Here is a 14,684-nt window from a genome sequence, read left to right on the forward strand (position 1 = left end):
TCATATATCAGAATAGAGCTGTGAAAGAAAAAGCCTGTAGCAAGATTTGCAACTGGTCGACACTTCACACTAAGCTTCTTCCAACTGTTGGTAGTGGACATGCCCTTGTATCAGGTGGTGACAGTCCAGTATGAACACCATGCTAAACGCATGTTCAAGAACACACTTGCAGTGCAGAAAGTAACTTTAACAGTATGCAGATGAGTAATGTACGGTGAGTACAAGGAATTAGATGTATAGTGTTTCCCCACTTATTCATGTTTTATTATTTGCGATTTCACGTATTCTCACATTTTTTTAGTCATGCGACAGGTGTCTCTGGTCCCTAACCCCCGCAAATACAGAGATTATACTGTATCCAATAAGGATAAAAGATACCACGAGAAATAATTTGGAATTGTACACTGTACATAGAAAGGGTAAATTACATTGAAATGATACGCACAACCAAATAACTTTTTGGTCACTTTGTGAGTGTGATAAAGTGTTTAGTCATCGCGTGTGATTGAGGAAAGACAGTTCAGCTGTGGGGAACAAGTTTATCTTGAACCTGCTTGTCTTGGTTTGGAGGCTCCTGTAAGTGCGTCCCAAATGGCAAGAGGGTAAAAAAGCCTATGGGCAGGGTATAAGAGTTCCTTTATAATTTTGCTTATCCTGCTTAGAGAATGCTTTCTGTGAATGTCCTCCATCTAAGGAAGTGGAACCCCTAAAATGGATTGGGCAGGTGTTGCTGGACTGACAAAGTTCAGTTCCCATACCAGACTGAGAAACAGCCAGTCAAAATATTCTAGTAGATCTAATAGTATTCACATTACGTTTTTAGTAAAAGTCAAAAATCTTCATGGGAGGCAAAAATGTCAATGGAACGAGTTAATTCCTTCAGAATTTTATTTTGGTGCATGTTTTTGACTCCTCATATAATCTCAATATACATTTGTGGTTAAGTCTGTTCAGTTTTTCTCTTTTAATTCAGCTAAACTTGTTTTATTTCCTAATTGAGGATTGTTTTTTCTTTTTATTCCCGTTTGTTTGATTTTCTGCTCATACTTTTGTCGTTGTGTGTGTTTTGTGTTGAAGTTCTTCTTGTTGATTCATCTTTACTTGGGAAAATCATGAAAAATTGACAGCTGCTCTTCATTTTTCAGTATAGTTTCGTTCAAAGTCCTTCTAAAAAAAAAAGCCCTATATCGCAAGTATTGCAAATATTATCACATGGCTGCTCCCCCATTGGTGTTGGGTTGTTTGAGCGTGCAAATTCTCAGTGCAAATTGGTAAAAGCACTTTAGGTACCAAAAGGCAGAAACGCATTAAATAAATGCAGAGCAGTCATCATGGATGGATGGTAATAGTAACTAATGTACACCCTCTGATGGGGAATTTTTTATGTAATAGAGTAAATTTTTTTTTATTATTACACTGATATTTTATGAAAGCCTCGAATCCATCACAATTCTGGTGACTTGACAAATCGTCCAATCCAATTTCAGTCTCTGTTTACTGCCTTTTTAAAATTGAAAGGTTCTAGCAAAATTGCTAAATGCTTTCACAGCAAATCTATAGCTCCAATTTTAAGAAAGACAGGTCTGTCAACCAATCAGAGGGCAGGAGTGATCGGGTGGAAATTGCCGTAAATGAGCAAGCATGCAAAAAAAAAGAAAGAACAGAAAAGAGGTTGCTAGCAAAACCAAACTATGTATGTTTGCACTCCTTTAGTGGAGTCATCCATTTGCAAACCAGATTTGGGTTGTAGCTTTCTTGGTTAAAATTATGGATTGGAAACAAATTTGTTTAAAAGATTAATCAGAAAAATCTAGATAATAATGCCTCATTATGCAGCATCTAGTGGAAATTTGAATGTTTGACTTAAAATTGATTGCTATTTTTTTACTCCATTTAAATCACCTAAATTACTCTTCTCACATCATCTTATTTTACCAGCATTTGATCACACAATGGACTGCTTGTAGTGTAGTCCATCCATCCATTTTTTTCCACCCACCAAGGACCAATTTGTGGGGGCAGAGGTTTAGGCAAATATACCCAGATCTCTGCCCCCCTTTATCACGGGGGTTATGTTCTAAAAATAATCCACAATAGGTGAAATCAGCAAAGTAGGATTGTAGAAATTCCAAGGCTCTAAAATTCCTTACTTATCCCTTGTGCTATCCTTTGGGGTCAAGATGACCATTGACGTGAAATCCTCTCCACCTTTGTGGATAAAGGTGGAGAGGATTTCATGTAATCCATGGACACCAGTGAGGATCACAAATCATTGAAGAAAAAAGGTTCAGCGCGCTGCCTAGTGGGTCTAGATGACCTCACCCCCAATGTTAAAGTGCCTAGGATAGCACAAAGGTTATGCACTTTTCTCAGACAGACACGAACATTTTGACACTAAAAGTTCAAATTTTCATAGAAAAATAAGTCCAGAATTATAAAATAAAAAATAAAAAATCTGATCGCAATCAAAGATTCATGTAACTCAGGCAGGCTGAACGAATTCTGTAGAGGAGAGCAGAGGATATTGATTGATAAAGTCTTAAGCCAATCAGGGCGCAGAACACAATTGTCTGTGTTAAATCAAAAAACAAAACATGCAAAACTCATCTGAAAAAAACAACGAGACCATGAAAGGTGATATAGCAAGGTAGCACTGTAAACATGTTAAAGTATTACAATGCTCATGTTACCGACACCAGGAGTGGCGTCAAAGCAACAAAATAGATTTTCTGTTGAGAACAGAAGAAAATGCCACAGCAATGAACACAGGATGCTTCTCTGTCGTCGTCCAGATTGCGTCTGTTTATTTACAGTCACTTAACATAAAACCCTTTGTTCATATGCACCAAGTTTTCATTCAGCATTTTCAAAACTGCAGTCTTTATACAATCATTACATACCAGTTCAATATTAAATAAAATCTTTCAATTCTCCAGGTGTATTATCTCTAATCTTTACATAAACATATATACAAATACACCTTATCAGCCAGTGTCTGACCATTGAGTCCCATCATTTTATGATGCACAAAATTAGAAGCAACATTCTGCATTCAATAACATTAACATGTTCAGTCTGGACAGCTTAAATCAATTTCAATATAATACTTTTCTGATTTAAACTCAATAAACATTCTTCACATAAACTCAAACCACATCAAAATCCTTGAAAATCTGTGTTTTAACATTTTGCCTGCAAGTTCTTACACGGGGCATATTGTTAGCAAAATACGTTGTTAGCAAAACACGGTGCCTGCCAGGCAGCGCTCAGGGCAAAGACGCGCCAGAATCACAGCGTAACGGTTTCGCAGCGGCAGTTAAGCCAGATGTCTTTCAAGTTGCCGTCCGCTCCGTAAAGTTTCTTTATATTTCCCTTTTTCTTTCAAAGTACTCATAAATAATATATACTAATTTTATGTCAAATCAAGTGATCAAAAGAACATATTTATGGTACACCAACCTGTTGAGAACAGAAGAAAATGCCACAGCAATGAACACAGGATGCTTCTCTGTCGTCGTCCAGATTGCGTCTGAGGTGCTCATGCACAAACCCACCGTCAGAAACAACCCAGCACACAACTGTCCGCATCAGTTTTGTTCCTTCCGTTCTGCATTTGTTAAATTCCAAAATTAAACATAAGACAAAATTGTGCGTTTCACATTTAATAAAAAATATATATATATTTTTTTAGATACTTAAATTTAAGTTGTGCATTTAAAACCAACAGGCTTATTTTTGTGTTTACCACACACTCCCCTACAAACAAAAGTGGCTCCCGACACTTGCACATGGCCTCAACTTGGATTAACTTTTTTTTCAAAACTCTTTAGAACCATGAAACATTCAAAATAATAAAAAAAAAGCATGTATATTCAAACTAAAAGCAGTAGACTGGATGGTAAAACGTTGGGTATGTTTGTGAGGTGAAAGTACTAGGCTGAACTGAATAGAAATGTGTTTGTGGGAAATGGTAATTGTAGGGTGTTAGTTGAGTTGCTACTGCATTGATGACAGCACAAGGTTGATAGGATGGCTGGCCAAGGGTGTTGTAGGTGAATATCTGACCAGGGCGCCTATTTCTGGTAGATTTCCTAAAGACGGGTGATGAGTGACTTTGGATATCTTCTTCCTCATCGATCTGAGGAACATTGTCATCTTGTTGCAAAGGCTGGTCTATGAATGGCAGACTTTCATTCTGCCTCGTCTGTTCTCCTACAGTGAAACTATTCCTCTCAGATACAAGTTCAGCTGGTTCCGATTCTTCAAAGTCAGCGTTATCATTTTCACACAATATTGGTTCATTGTAGTAAGCTGGTTGATCAACCAAACAATCAGCTGTCCTCTGTGTTTCCCTTGGAAATCTCAGCCAGTAAGTCGGTTCCTCTTCTTCCTCATCAGACTCATTTGAGTTATGTGACTGGAACTGTGTTGGTGTTAACAAGAGCCTTGTTGACCTTTTCGCCTTAGCATGGGCTTTTTGTGGTGGTGGTTGTTCAACAGGTAAGTCGTTCACCTGGAGCAACAGATTTCGGTGTAGAGTTCGAATGGGATGGCTGTTTGTTTCAGGACTTACTTTATAGACTGGGTTGTCACCTAGTTGTTCTCTGACAACATAAATGGTCTTCTCCCAGTAGGGCTTCAACTTACATGGTCCTCCACGTTGTGCTACATTGCGTACAAGTACTCTGTCCCCTGGCTGAAGAGTAACACCTCTATTTTTCTTGTCATAATAGCGCTTTCCTTTGGCACTCGATTGTTGGCTATTAGTGCTGGCTATTTTATATGCTTCAATCATCTTCTCTGCCCACTTGTCTGCATAGTCTGTGCCTGTTTGGGCTTTGTCTTCTCCAACCAATCCAAAAATGAGGTCCACTGGGAGTCGAGGGTGTCGGCCGTAAAGCAGATAGTATGGGGAGAACCCTGTTGATTCATGTTTGGAGCAATTGTATGCATGCACAATGTGGGGTAAGTGATCTTTCCAATTTTCTTTTTCTTTCTCACCCAGTGTGCGGAGCATCTGCAATAAAGTTCGATTAAACCTCTCAGCAGGATTACCCTGGGGGTGGTAAGGTGAGGTTCTTGAGTGGTTCACACCAGCAAACTGTCTGAGAGTTCTAAAGAGTTCATTCTCAAACTCTCTACCCTGGTCATGGTGGAGTTTATGTGGATATCCAAAACGGGGGACAAAGTCATTGAAAATCTTGTCGGCAGCAGTTTTCCCAGCCTTGTTTTTAGTGGGATAGGCTTGGGCAAACCTGGTGAAATGATCAACTACTACCAGGACATACTCATATCCGCCTCGACTGGCCTCTAAGTGTAGAAAATCAATACACACTAGCTCTAGTGGCGAGCTAGATGTGATGCTCCCCATGGGTGCTCTTTCAGGGACAGCGGGTTTCTTCTGTTTAATGCAGCGACATCTGCGAGTTACATAATCTTCCACATCCCTTTTCATAAATGGCCAGAAGAATCGCTCTCTTACCAGGCTTAAAACCCTCTCTACGCCAATATGTCCCATATTGTCGTGCAAGTGTGTCAGTGCAACCTGCTTGTAGGTGTCTGGCAACACTAACTGTTTCCGTCCTTGGGTTTTCCTGTACAACAGATCATTTTCCACATGGAGCTTGCTCCACTCTCTAGAGAGCTTTCTTGTGTTTGTGTCCAAAGATCTGCGTTTTTCCTCTGTTAGTTCGGTGAAATTTTTCTTCAACTCCAGAATCTTTCTGATTACAGGGTCCCTCTGTTGTTCTCTCACCAGTTCCTCATGGTCTATCACAGGAAAAGACTTTGTGTGAGTTGGTTGTTCGGATGTGATGCTAAGGGAGGCCACCCATGCCACATCATTCTGCTGGGCTGTCCTGCTACCATCCCAGCTGGCACCCACTGCCTCCTCAGAAAGTCTCTCCGAACACTGACTCATATAGGTGTTAATATCTAGAGGACAGCGTGAGAGAACATCAGCATCAACATTCAGCTTTCCTGGTTTGTAGCGTATGTCAAAGTTAAAATCTGCTAATTGCCCCACCCACCTATGACCAACTGCATTAAGTTTGGCGGTGCCCATCACATATGTCAAAGGGTTGTTGTCAGTATAGACAGTGAAATGGGGGGCATAAAAGAGGTAGTCTCTAAATTTCTCACACACTGCCCACTTCAAAGCTAAAAACTCAAGCTTACCACTGTGAAGGTGGTAGCTCTGCTCTGCTGGTGTTAATGTACGGGACCCATACCCAATCACTCTCATTTTCCCATTTTGGTTTTGGTAAAGCACAGCTCCAAGGCCATTTTGAGAGGCATCTGTATGAAGTGTGAAAGGTTGGTCAAAGTCTGGGTAGGCTAAGACAGGTGGATTGGTCAGGATATTGATTAGATGTTCAAGGATCTGTTGGTGTTCAATCTTCCATTCCACTGGGGTAGAAGAGGATAATTGCGGACCTTTGTTGTTCTTTCTCTGAGACTTTGTTTGCAGGACACTGGGGTTTTTCTGTAGCAATTCATACAGCGGTCTTGCTATTCTAGAAAAATCTTGGACATATGACCTGTAATAGCTAAGGAAGCCCAACAGTCTTCTAACATCTCCTACTGTTTGTGGCGCCTTCTCTTTCAAGGCCTGCACTGCTTCAATGTCCTTTGGATCCACTCTCACCCCATCTGAGGAAACAAGGCGACCCACATACCTGACTTCTTTGCGGAAAAACTCACACTTTTCCGGTCTCAGCTTTACCCCATGACGTTTCAATGCTCGGAGTACATGGCGCAGAGACTCAACATGTTCCTCAAATGATCTGGAAAAGCAAAGAACATCATCTAAATAAGGAATGCAACATTCGTCCCTCAGGTCTTGTAGCATCTCTTCCATGCTTCTCTGAAATGCTGCTGGTGCGTTTGATAATCCAAATGGGATCCTGATCCACTCGTATAATCCCCAGGGTGTAGTGAAGGCAGTCAGATGTCTTGAGCCTTCGGAGATGAAACCTTGATGATAAGCTTTGCCTTGATCTAAGATAGAAAACCAGCTAAAGCCTCCGAGTGAATCGATCAAGTCTTGTATGCGTGGAAGAGGGTGTTTGTCTGGCACTGTCTTTTTGTTGAGGAGACGGTAGTCAATGCAGAGTCGCAACGATCCATCCTTTTTTCTGACACATACAATAGGTGCAGCATATGGAGACTGTGACTTAATAATCCACCCTTTCAATAGCAGTTCCTGGATGTATTCTTTTACCTCTTTATAGAGTGGTTTTGGGACTGAAGAGTACGCTCTTTGCACGGGGATGTCATCTGTGAGTCTAATGGGCATTTGGAGGGATGGAATGCACCCAATATCAGTGCTGTCTTTGGCGAAAGCCGTACTCTCTTCATACAGCATTTTCTCAACAATCTGTTGCTGTTCTGGGTTGAGGTGACTGAGGTCAACAGGTGGTTGCCATAGCTCAAATAAGGATGTGACAGGGGCGTTGACATTGTTGACTTCAGCCGGGCTTGTTGGTTTTGATATTTCAACTTGTTGTGCCTTTGCATCTCCTGTCTCAATAACTTTGCTGATGTGTTGGATGAATCCTATTGGGTGTCTTCTAGGAAGAGTGATATCCTGTTTGGTGTGGTTGGAGACTGGCACAAAAAGAAGAGGGGTTTTACTTTCGTTGACTTTTAAAAGGCTCTCTCCGACACTCAGTTGATCCAGTGTTGTGTCATTGTCTGTTGGTTCATACAGAACAAAAGGATCAGAGGTGTCAAAGTTGGGAGGTACCCTGCACTTTACATATACAGTTCTTCCAGCTGCTATGATAACGTCATCTTTTCCAACTCTCACTGTTGCAATGGAGTCTGGTGTCTCTTTCAGCTGAATAAAGTTCACCATTGCTTCAACTTGTTCTTCTTCAGCACCCAATGTTTTTCTGAGCAGCTCAAAAACCATAGCATGTGCTTCAGCAGGAGACTCTTGTAAGTTAATCATAGCTTGGAGAACATTAGCACCTAATAGAGGCTGGGGCAGAGGGAGCTGACTGACCAAAAAGGGGACCTGTATAGCAAGGTTTGGATTTTCATTCCCCATAAGGTTGACTGTAAGCTCCACCCATCCATCATAGGGGATTGATTGTCCATTTGCAGCAACCAGGTCAAGGCTGTCACCTGGATCGAGAAGCTCTTTTAGTGGCCGCACAAAGTGGTTTGGAACAAACATCTCTCTCCAAGCCCCATCTATTATGCTTACTTGAGATCCAGAATCAAATAGTGTAGTTGTTGCAAAGCCATTGATGAAACAAGTGAGCAGGCATTTTTTTCCAATGAGTGGTACTGTGCGAGAGAAGTTCTGAAGAGTTTTAGCTTCTTCTGAGGGGTTGCCTCTGCCTAGTCTTTTACTTTCTTTTTTTCTGCTTGAGTGAGTGCGGTTACTTCTTGGGGTGGTACTGTGGGACTTGTGTTGTGAAACGGCCTCTTGTTGTCCCTCCACGGAGACCGCTCCTAGTTTAAAGGCTTCTTTGTTCTTTTTAGGCAACCAATAGCCCTGTGGCCTGGCTCTCCACAAACAAAACAGTGACTGCAATCTTCTAAACCTTGTTGTATACAGTTCATACAGCAGAAGGGCTTTTCCTTTCTTTGGGGAGGAAGAAGATTTTGAGAGACAGCTGTTCTACTGGCTGAAGGAGGGCACTGTGTGTGGGGTTGGCCCAGCATTTGGGAAGATAGGCCCTGTGCAGAGGCTGCATGGTTTTTTGTTGTTTTCTGGTCCATTAAAGCAGCAACCATGGTTGTTAGTGCTTCAACCTGTGCACTGAGTTTTTGGATGGCCTGGTGGTCTTTTTCCATCATGGCATGATTCTCATCACCTACCCTTACACTGTGCATGTGTGCAGGCTTTTGTCTGGAAGTGTAGCCCAATCTACGCTGATGTTCATTTTCATCTGCAATAATTTTCATTACTTGTGAAAGAATTTCTTCATCAGTCACTTGACTCCTAGAAAGGAGTTGTCTCAGTTGCTGTCTTATGTCTGTGTGTTTTGAACCTAAGCCCTGGTAGACTGTGTGCAGAAAAACTCCCTGGATTGTTTTTGGATCATAGCATATATCTGAGTTGCCTTGTTTGGACTGGAACAGTATTTTTTGTTTGAGCCCAATCATGCGGTATAGGAATTGCTGAGGAGGTTCATGCTCATGTTGTTTTGCACATACAAGCTCCTGAAATAATTCTGTGCTTGCCTTTTCACCAAGATGCGATCTAAGGAACCCCTTGAGCTCACAAAGCGCCATTTCCTCTTTGTTGGTTAGCATGTCCCTAAAGGCTCCTGGCTTGACTATTCTCAAAGCCCCCCGAATCACTTCAGTCTCTGTGAAGCCCTCTTTGATCCCCTCATCCAGTTGTTTACATATGTTATTGTAGGTGATATCAGAGTTCTGGTCTCCTATCTGCCCACCATGCACTTTGAATTCTCTGCGCTGGAGGAAGGGCAGATCCTTCAAGCATACCACCTTCTCTGTGTCACCTTGTGCTGTAACTTGGTTTCTCAGATGAGGAACTGATGTCTCCTGTGGATCGTACTGTCTGGCTCCATGTTTGTAACTTTGCAGCTTTTTCCCTAATTCTTCATGTATTGCTTGCAGCTGTTCTATGTCTTGAGTGGAAGAATTTGTGTTGTTGGTTGGTGGAGTCACTCTTGGTATGGAGACAGTGGGTAGTGAAGCTGGTTTTGTCACATTACCATCAGCCTGAGCTAATGTCCTAGCTGATGCAGCTGTGACATTCTCTTCCCCTTGCGTTAAACTACCCCTGATAACCATCAAGTCACGATTCTCAATAATGTTGCTTACAAGATCATTTAGTGCTAACAAATGACTCATCCCTTCATCTTCAGTGTCAAGCAATGCATTGGACTTCATATATTGAAGGATATACTCAACACATCCTTCTTCATCAGATGAATCAAAGTTAACTGCTTCCTGGAAGTCTCTGGACACCTCTATAGCAAGCTGGTAAACTTCATCACAGGTGAGCTGGTACAGGCTCTTCTTGATGCTCCATGTGAGTTCTTTACGTGGCGCAGACATGACTTCTTTTGCTCTTGGTTAACAGCAGTGCGGCTCCCTTGGAAGAAAAGGTCCTTTCTGGCTTCAATCTTCCCTCGTGGACGTTCACTTGCTGTCACTTCGGCTGTAGTCACGTTGCGGCACCTCAGCTTTGGTTCTTTTGTTACTGGATCTGCTCCCCTGGACACTTGAGTGGCGCCGGAGAGAGATCCCGGACGAGCCCCCACAATTTGTTACCGACACCAGGAGTGGCGTCAAAGCAACAAAATAGATTTTCTGTTGAGAACAGAAGAAAATGCCACAGCAATGAACACAGGATGCTTCTCTGTCGTCGTCCAGATTGCGTCTGTTTATTTACAGTCACTTAACATAAAACCCTTTGTTCATATGCACCAAGTTTTCATTCAGCATTTTCAAAACTGCAGTCTTTATACAATCATTACATACCAGTTCAATATTAAATAAAATCTTTCAATTCTCCAGGTGTATTATCTCTAATCTTTACATAAACATATATACAAATACACCTTATCAGCCAGTGTCTGACCATTGAGTCCCATCATTTTATGATGCACAAAATTAGAAGCAACATTCTGCATTCAATAACATTAACATGTTCAGTCTGGACAGCTTAAATCAATTTCAATATAATACTTTTCTGATTTAAACTCAATAAACATTCTTCACATAAACTCAAACCACATCAAAATCCTTGAAAATCTGTGTTTTAACATTTTGCCTGCAAGTTCTTACACGGGGCATATTGTTAGCAAAATACGTTGTTAGCAAAACACGGTGCCTGCCAGGCAGCGCTCAGGGCAAAGACGCGCCAGAATCACAGCGTAACGGTTTCGCAGCGGCAGTTAAGCCAGATGTCTTTCAAGTTGCCGTCCGCTCCGTAAAGTTTCTTTATATTTCCCTTTTTCTTTCAAAGTACTCATAAATAATATATACTAATTTTATGTCAAATCAAGTGATCAAAAGAACATATTTATGGTACACCAACCTGTTGAGAACAGAAGAAAATGCCACAGCAATGAACACAGGATGCTTCTCTGTCGTCGTCCAGATTGCGTCTGAGGTGCTCATGCACAAACCCACCGTCAGAAACAACCCAGCACACAACTGTCCGCATCAGTTTTGTTCCTTCCGTTCTGCATTTGTTAAATTCCAAAATTAAACATAAGACAAAATTGTGCGTTTCACATTTAATAAAAAATATATATATATTTTTTTAGATACTTAAATTTAAGTTGTGCATTTAAAACCAACAGGCTTATTTTTGTGTTTACCACACTCATTTGTATACAGATGTATTTTGCTAAAGCAGTCTAGATGGTTGTGGTGTTCTTGTGAAGTCCTACTTTATTCCATTCCTTTCCAACTGAGGCTAACTAAATCTTAAGTAGTTCTCACACAAACAAATTCTAGTGGCTGCACCATGCAGTTATGGTGCAGAGATAGAGCGGTCGATCTGTGACTGGGATGAAATAATCAAAGCTCTTTCAATTATGACTAATGAGAATTACATTCTGTACTGTGCAACTAAGATTACTGTAATGTTTTAAATTACAATCAATAAGATATTGATTTTCTTTATACTTGACCTACAATGTTTAGCATTAAGGTTTAATATGAGAATGTATTCTAATAATAATCAATGATTATTACATATCGGTTACTGTTACGGTTAAATGAAATCATGAATGAATGTTTTCTGAAGACAATCAATCATCAATAAGCACTTTTTGTGCTTATGGGAACCATAGCTAATAATTTATGTGGAATCATATAGGTTTTATTACTGAGAAGTATTCAAATCTATTTGGCAAGGAATGTGTTACTGTGTTATGTTTCTCCTTAACTGTCAGAGCATGGAACCCCATTTAGGATTAGAGTCTGATGGGGCTTTCTGGACTGAGTTTGTGCTCAACAAGGATATTTCACAGCCAAGCCAAGCCCCCCTCCAGCTAAAACTGCAGGTGATTATGCACGGCTGTCAATCCAGTTAGCCTGTGGTTCTGCACTTTAAAAATGGACACAAAGCCCTCTGGTTCGTGTTTTGCCCTATCCCTTCAGATGCTGCCATTTGTTTACCCAATACAGGACACCAGCATGTGTCTTTGTGGAGATAAGGAGTAATCTGGAGGATACACATTTGGTAGAAGTCATTAATGTGCTAGTGATGGTCTAGAGCTCGAATCATATTGCATTATGCCCACTTCATAACTGGCATTTTCAAGTTGAGAAAATGAAAGAATTTGCGGAGCAACACAAGAGCTTCCTGCTCCACAATTTTCGAAAAATTCAGACCTTAAAGCCCAGAGAAACGTTTCCAAGAAATCATTGTTTAAGGCACTAATTTCTGTGGCGGTCCTTGAAAATCTTATCAGGGGCTGCTGCTATTTGACTTGGCCTTAGGCACAGAATACTTAAACAAATCTTCTCCCTGCTGCCCTTTGACAAGAAATATGTGAATAAAAAAGCTTTAGCGGCTCTAACCAAATTAATTTTTATCTTTGCTTGTTGAATGTTAGCTGTCCTCAGAGGACATCAGGCCAAAGTTTTCTCTTCATTTTCCCTTTTTTACCCTGCAAGCAAGTGTAAGATATGTCTATCATCTTCAGTCATTTGAAATCTGCATGGAAATACCAGTTACAATACATCCGTCATGGTGATTTACAGCTCGATATCAGTGACTTTTATAAATTGTGCATCAGGGCAGCTCAGACCTGATTCTTGAGATCTGCCACCCTGCTTGTTTTTCAGCTACTCACTGCTGATTAGCTCGACTTTGGGTTTTATATGTTTGAATTTAAGATTTAGCCTTGGTTTTACGTAGCATGCCCTACCTAACCAAGCCGTCTGCATTTACCTTTTAGATTAATTTTGATTACAAATCAGAAGTAGAGAAGACACCTTTCCCAATTTATTTACCTCATAATTTGAAATATTATTAGTTTTCATTAAGTGCAACATTGAAAGAAAACCAACCACAAGTCTAGTGAAAGCAGTGTATTCCATCTACTACTATAGTGAGAATAATAACTGTAACTTCATAATCCTAGAAACACATAGGCACAATGCTGCATGCAGTGGCAGTGTAGGAGTAGCACAATACCCCAAGGTAAAGCTCTTTCGTTAAATATACATAACTCAAAGCTGAGACATCTTTATCCACTAGTTTTGAGCAACAGCATAATCTGATTATCAAAATGAATCAAAGCTGAAAACACAAATATCTTTGTGTAATTATTTAAAAGTTTTACTTATCATAACTTGAACACAGCTTAAAGGGAAACATCTCCAAATTGGAAATGTGAAGATCATTTTTACTATGTCCAAGTGTTCCATTGATGTTCTTTCAAATTACACTTGCAGAAGGTTATTAATTATACTGCTAATAGTGTGTCAATCATATACAATGCAGGCTCAATTATGCAGTGCATGCAAGCTCTGGAAGTTTAGGAAGTCGTTATGTGCATTAAATGTCTGGAAAGTCCTGCCAGTTTTAAGACACAGGATGAAGCGATCACAGATTGAAAGTGATGGGAAAGTTTTTGCATTCCTGAATGCCTACTTTGACTCCTCGGTGGCATCTATATTTTGGCATAGCAGCTGTCTTTCTGAGTCACTTAAGAGACTACAAAACGCAGACTGAGATTGTCCAGTCCAGACCAGAAGGCAGGGGTTTGTCACCCCATGGAAGGTACAGAGAGCAGAATTGGGCTAGTAAAAATGAGAACTGACAGGATATTGATTTGCTTATCGCAGCTGTGCAGACACACAGATGTGAAGGGCAAGAGAAGGGGGATGTGGCGGTGTGGCAGCGGTTATCAGGCCTTCATGTCTGATAGGGAGAGGAGAGTAAAAAAAAGAGGGGGGGGGAAGAGAGATTTATCAGCTGATTGCTTCGCCTAGGTGTTTGTTCCACTTTTTTTCATGTGCTTTACACTAAAAAAGCACATAGGTTTTTGAAAAAAATAAAAAAATAAAGTGTGCTCATTTATTGAGTCAGGTAAATGGAAGACACTATCTAAAATATACATTTATATTCACACAACAGCATCCCTTAGTTTGAAATTTAAAGCAGTTTGCGCAGACTTTTAAATTAGATCGCACGGCGCAATCACAACAGGAAGTTGACAAAGCTAATTTCACGGTGTTTCAAGTGACTAGCACGTTGAGATTAGGTTTTTACATTTAATGTGATGCTTTCATCTAGAACTTACCGTAAATGCAAAATTAAAATAAGTTTAAAATACTATCCGGCTGGTCGGGAGCAAGGCTCCGACTATAAAATCTTTATATCTTCCTGCTGGAACTTTCAAAAGAAGAGGCAGTAATGAGAAAGGTTGAAGGGATTCTTTTTGGAACAAATTAGAATGAGTCGACTACAAAGGGGGAAGAGGAGACGCGATTCATCTTTTAAAGAAAATTTGATGAAAAGCCCCCGTGCACTGCTGCTAAATAAGTGGTGCAGCTGCAATGATAAGTAAGTGATTTATGTGTTAATCGTGAATTATTGGTTTGGTCTGGAAAGCTGTTAGAAAGCATCACCCCCTTTATTAGAATGCAATATTTTAGAATAATAAGCATAAGCAATGCGGGATGATATATAGATTTACATACATATTCTTTGATAATAATGAGCCAAATTT

The sequence above is a fragment of the Oryzias latipes genome, chromosome 10 (assembly GCF_053564925.1).
Source record: "Oryzias latipes strain Hd-rR chromosome 10, Olatipes_Hd-rR_3.1".
In the NCBI taxonomy this organism is placed as follows: domain Eukaryota; kingdom Metazoa; phylum Chordata; class Actinopteri; order Beloniformes; family Adrianichthyidae; genus Oryzias; species Oryzias latipes.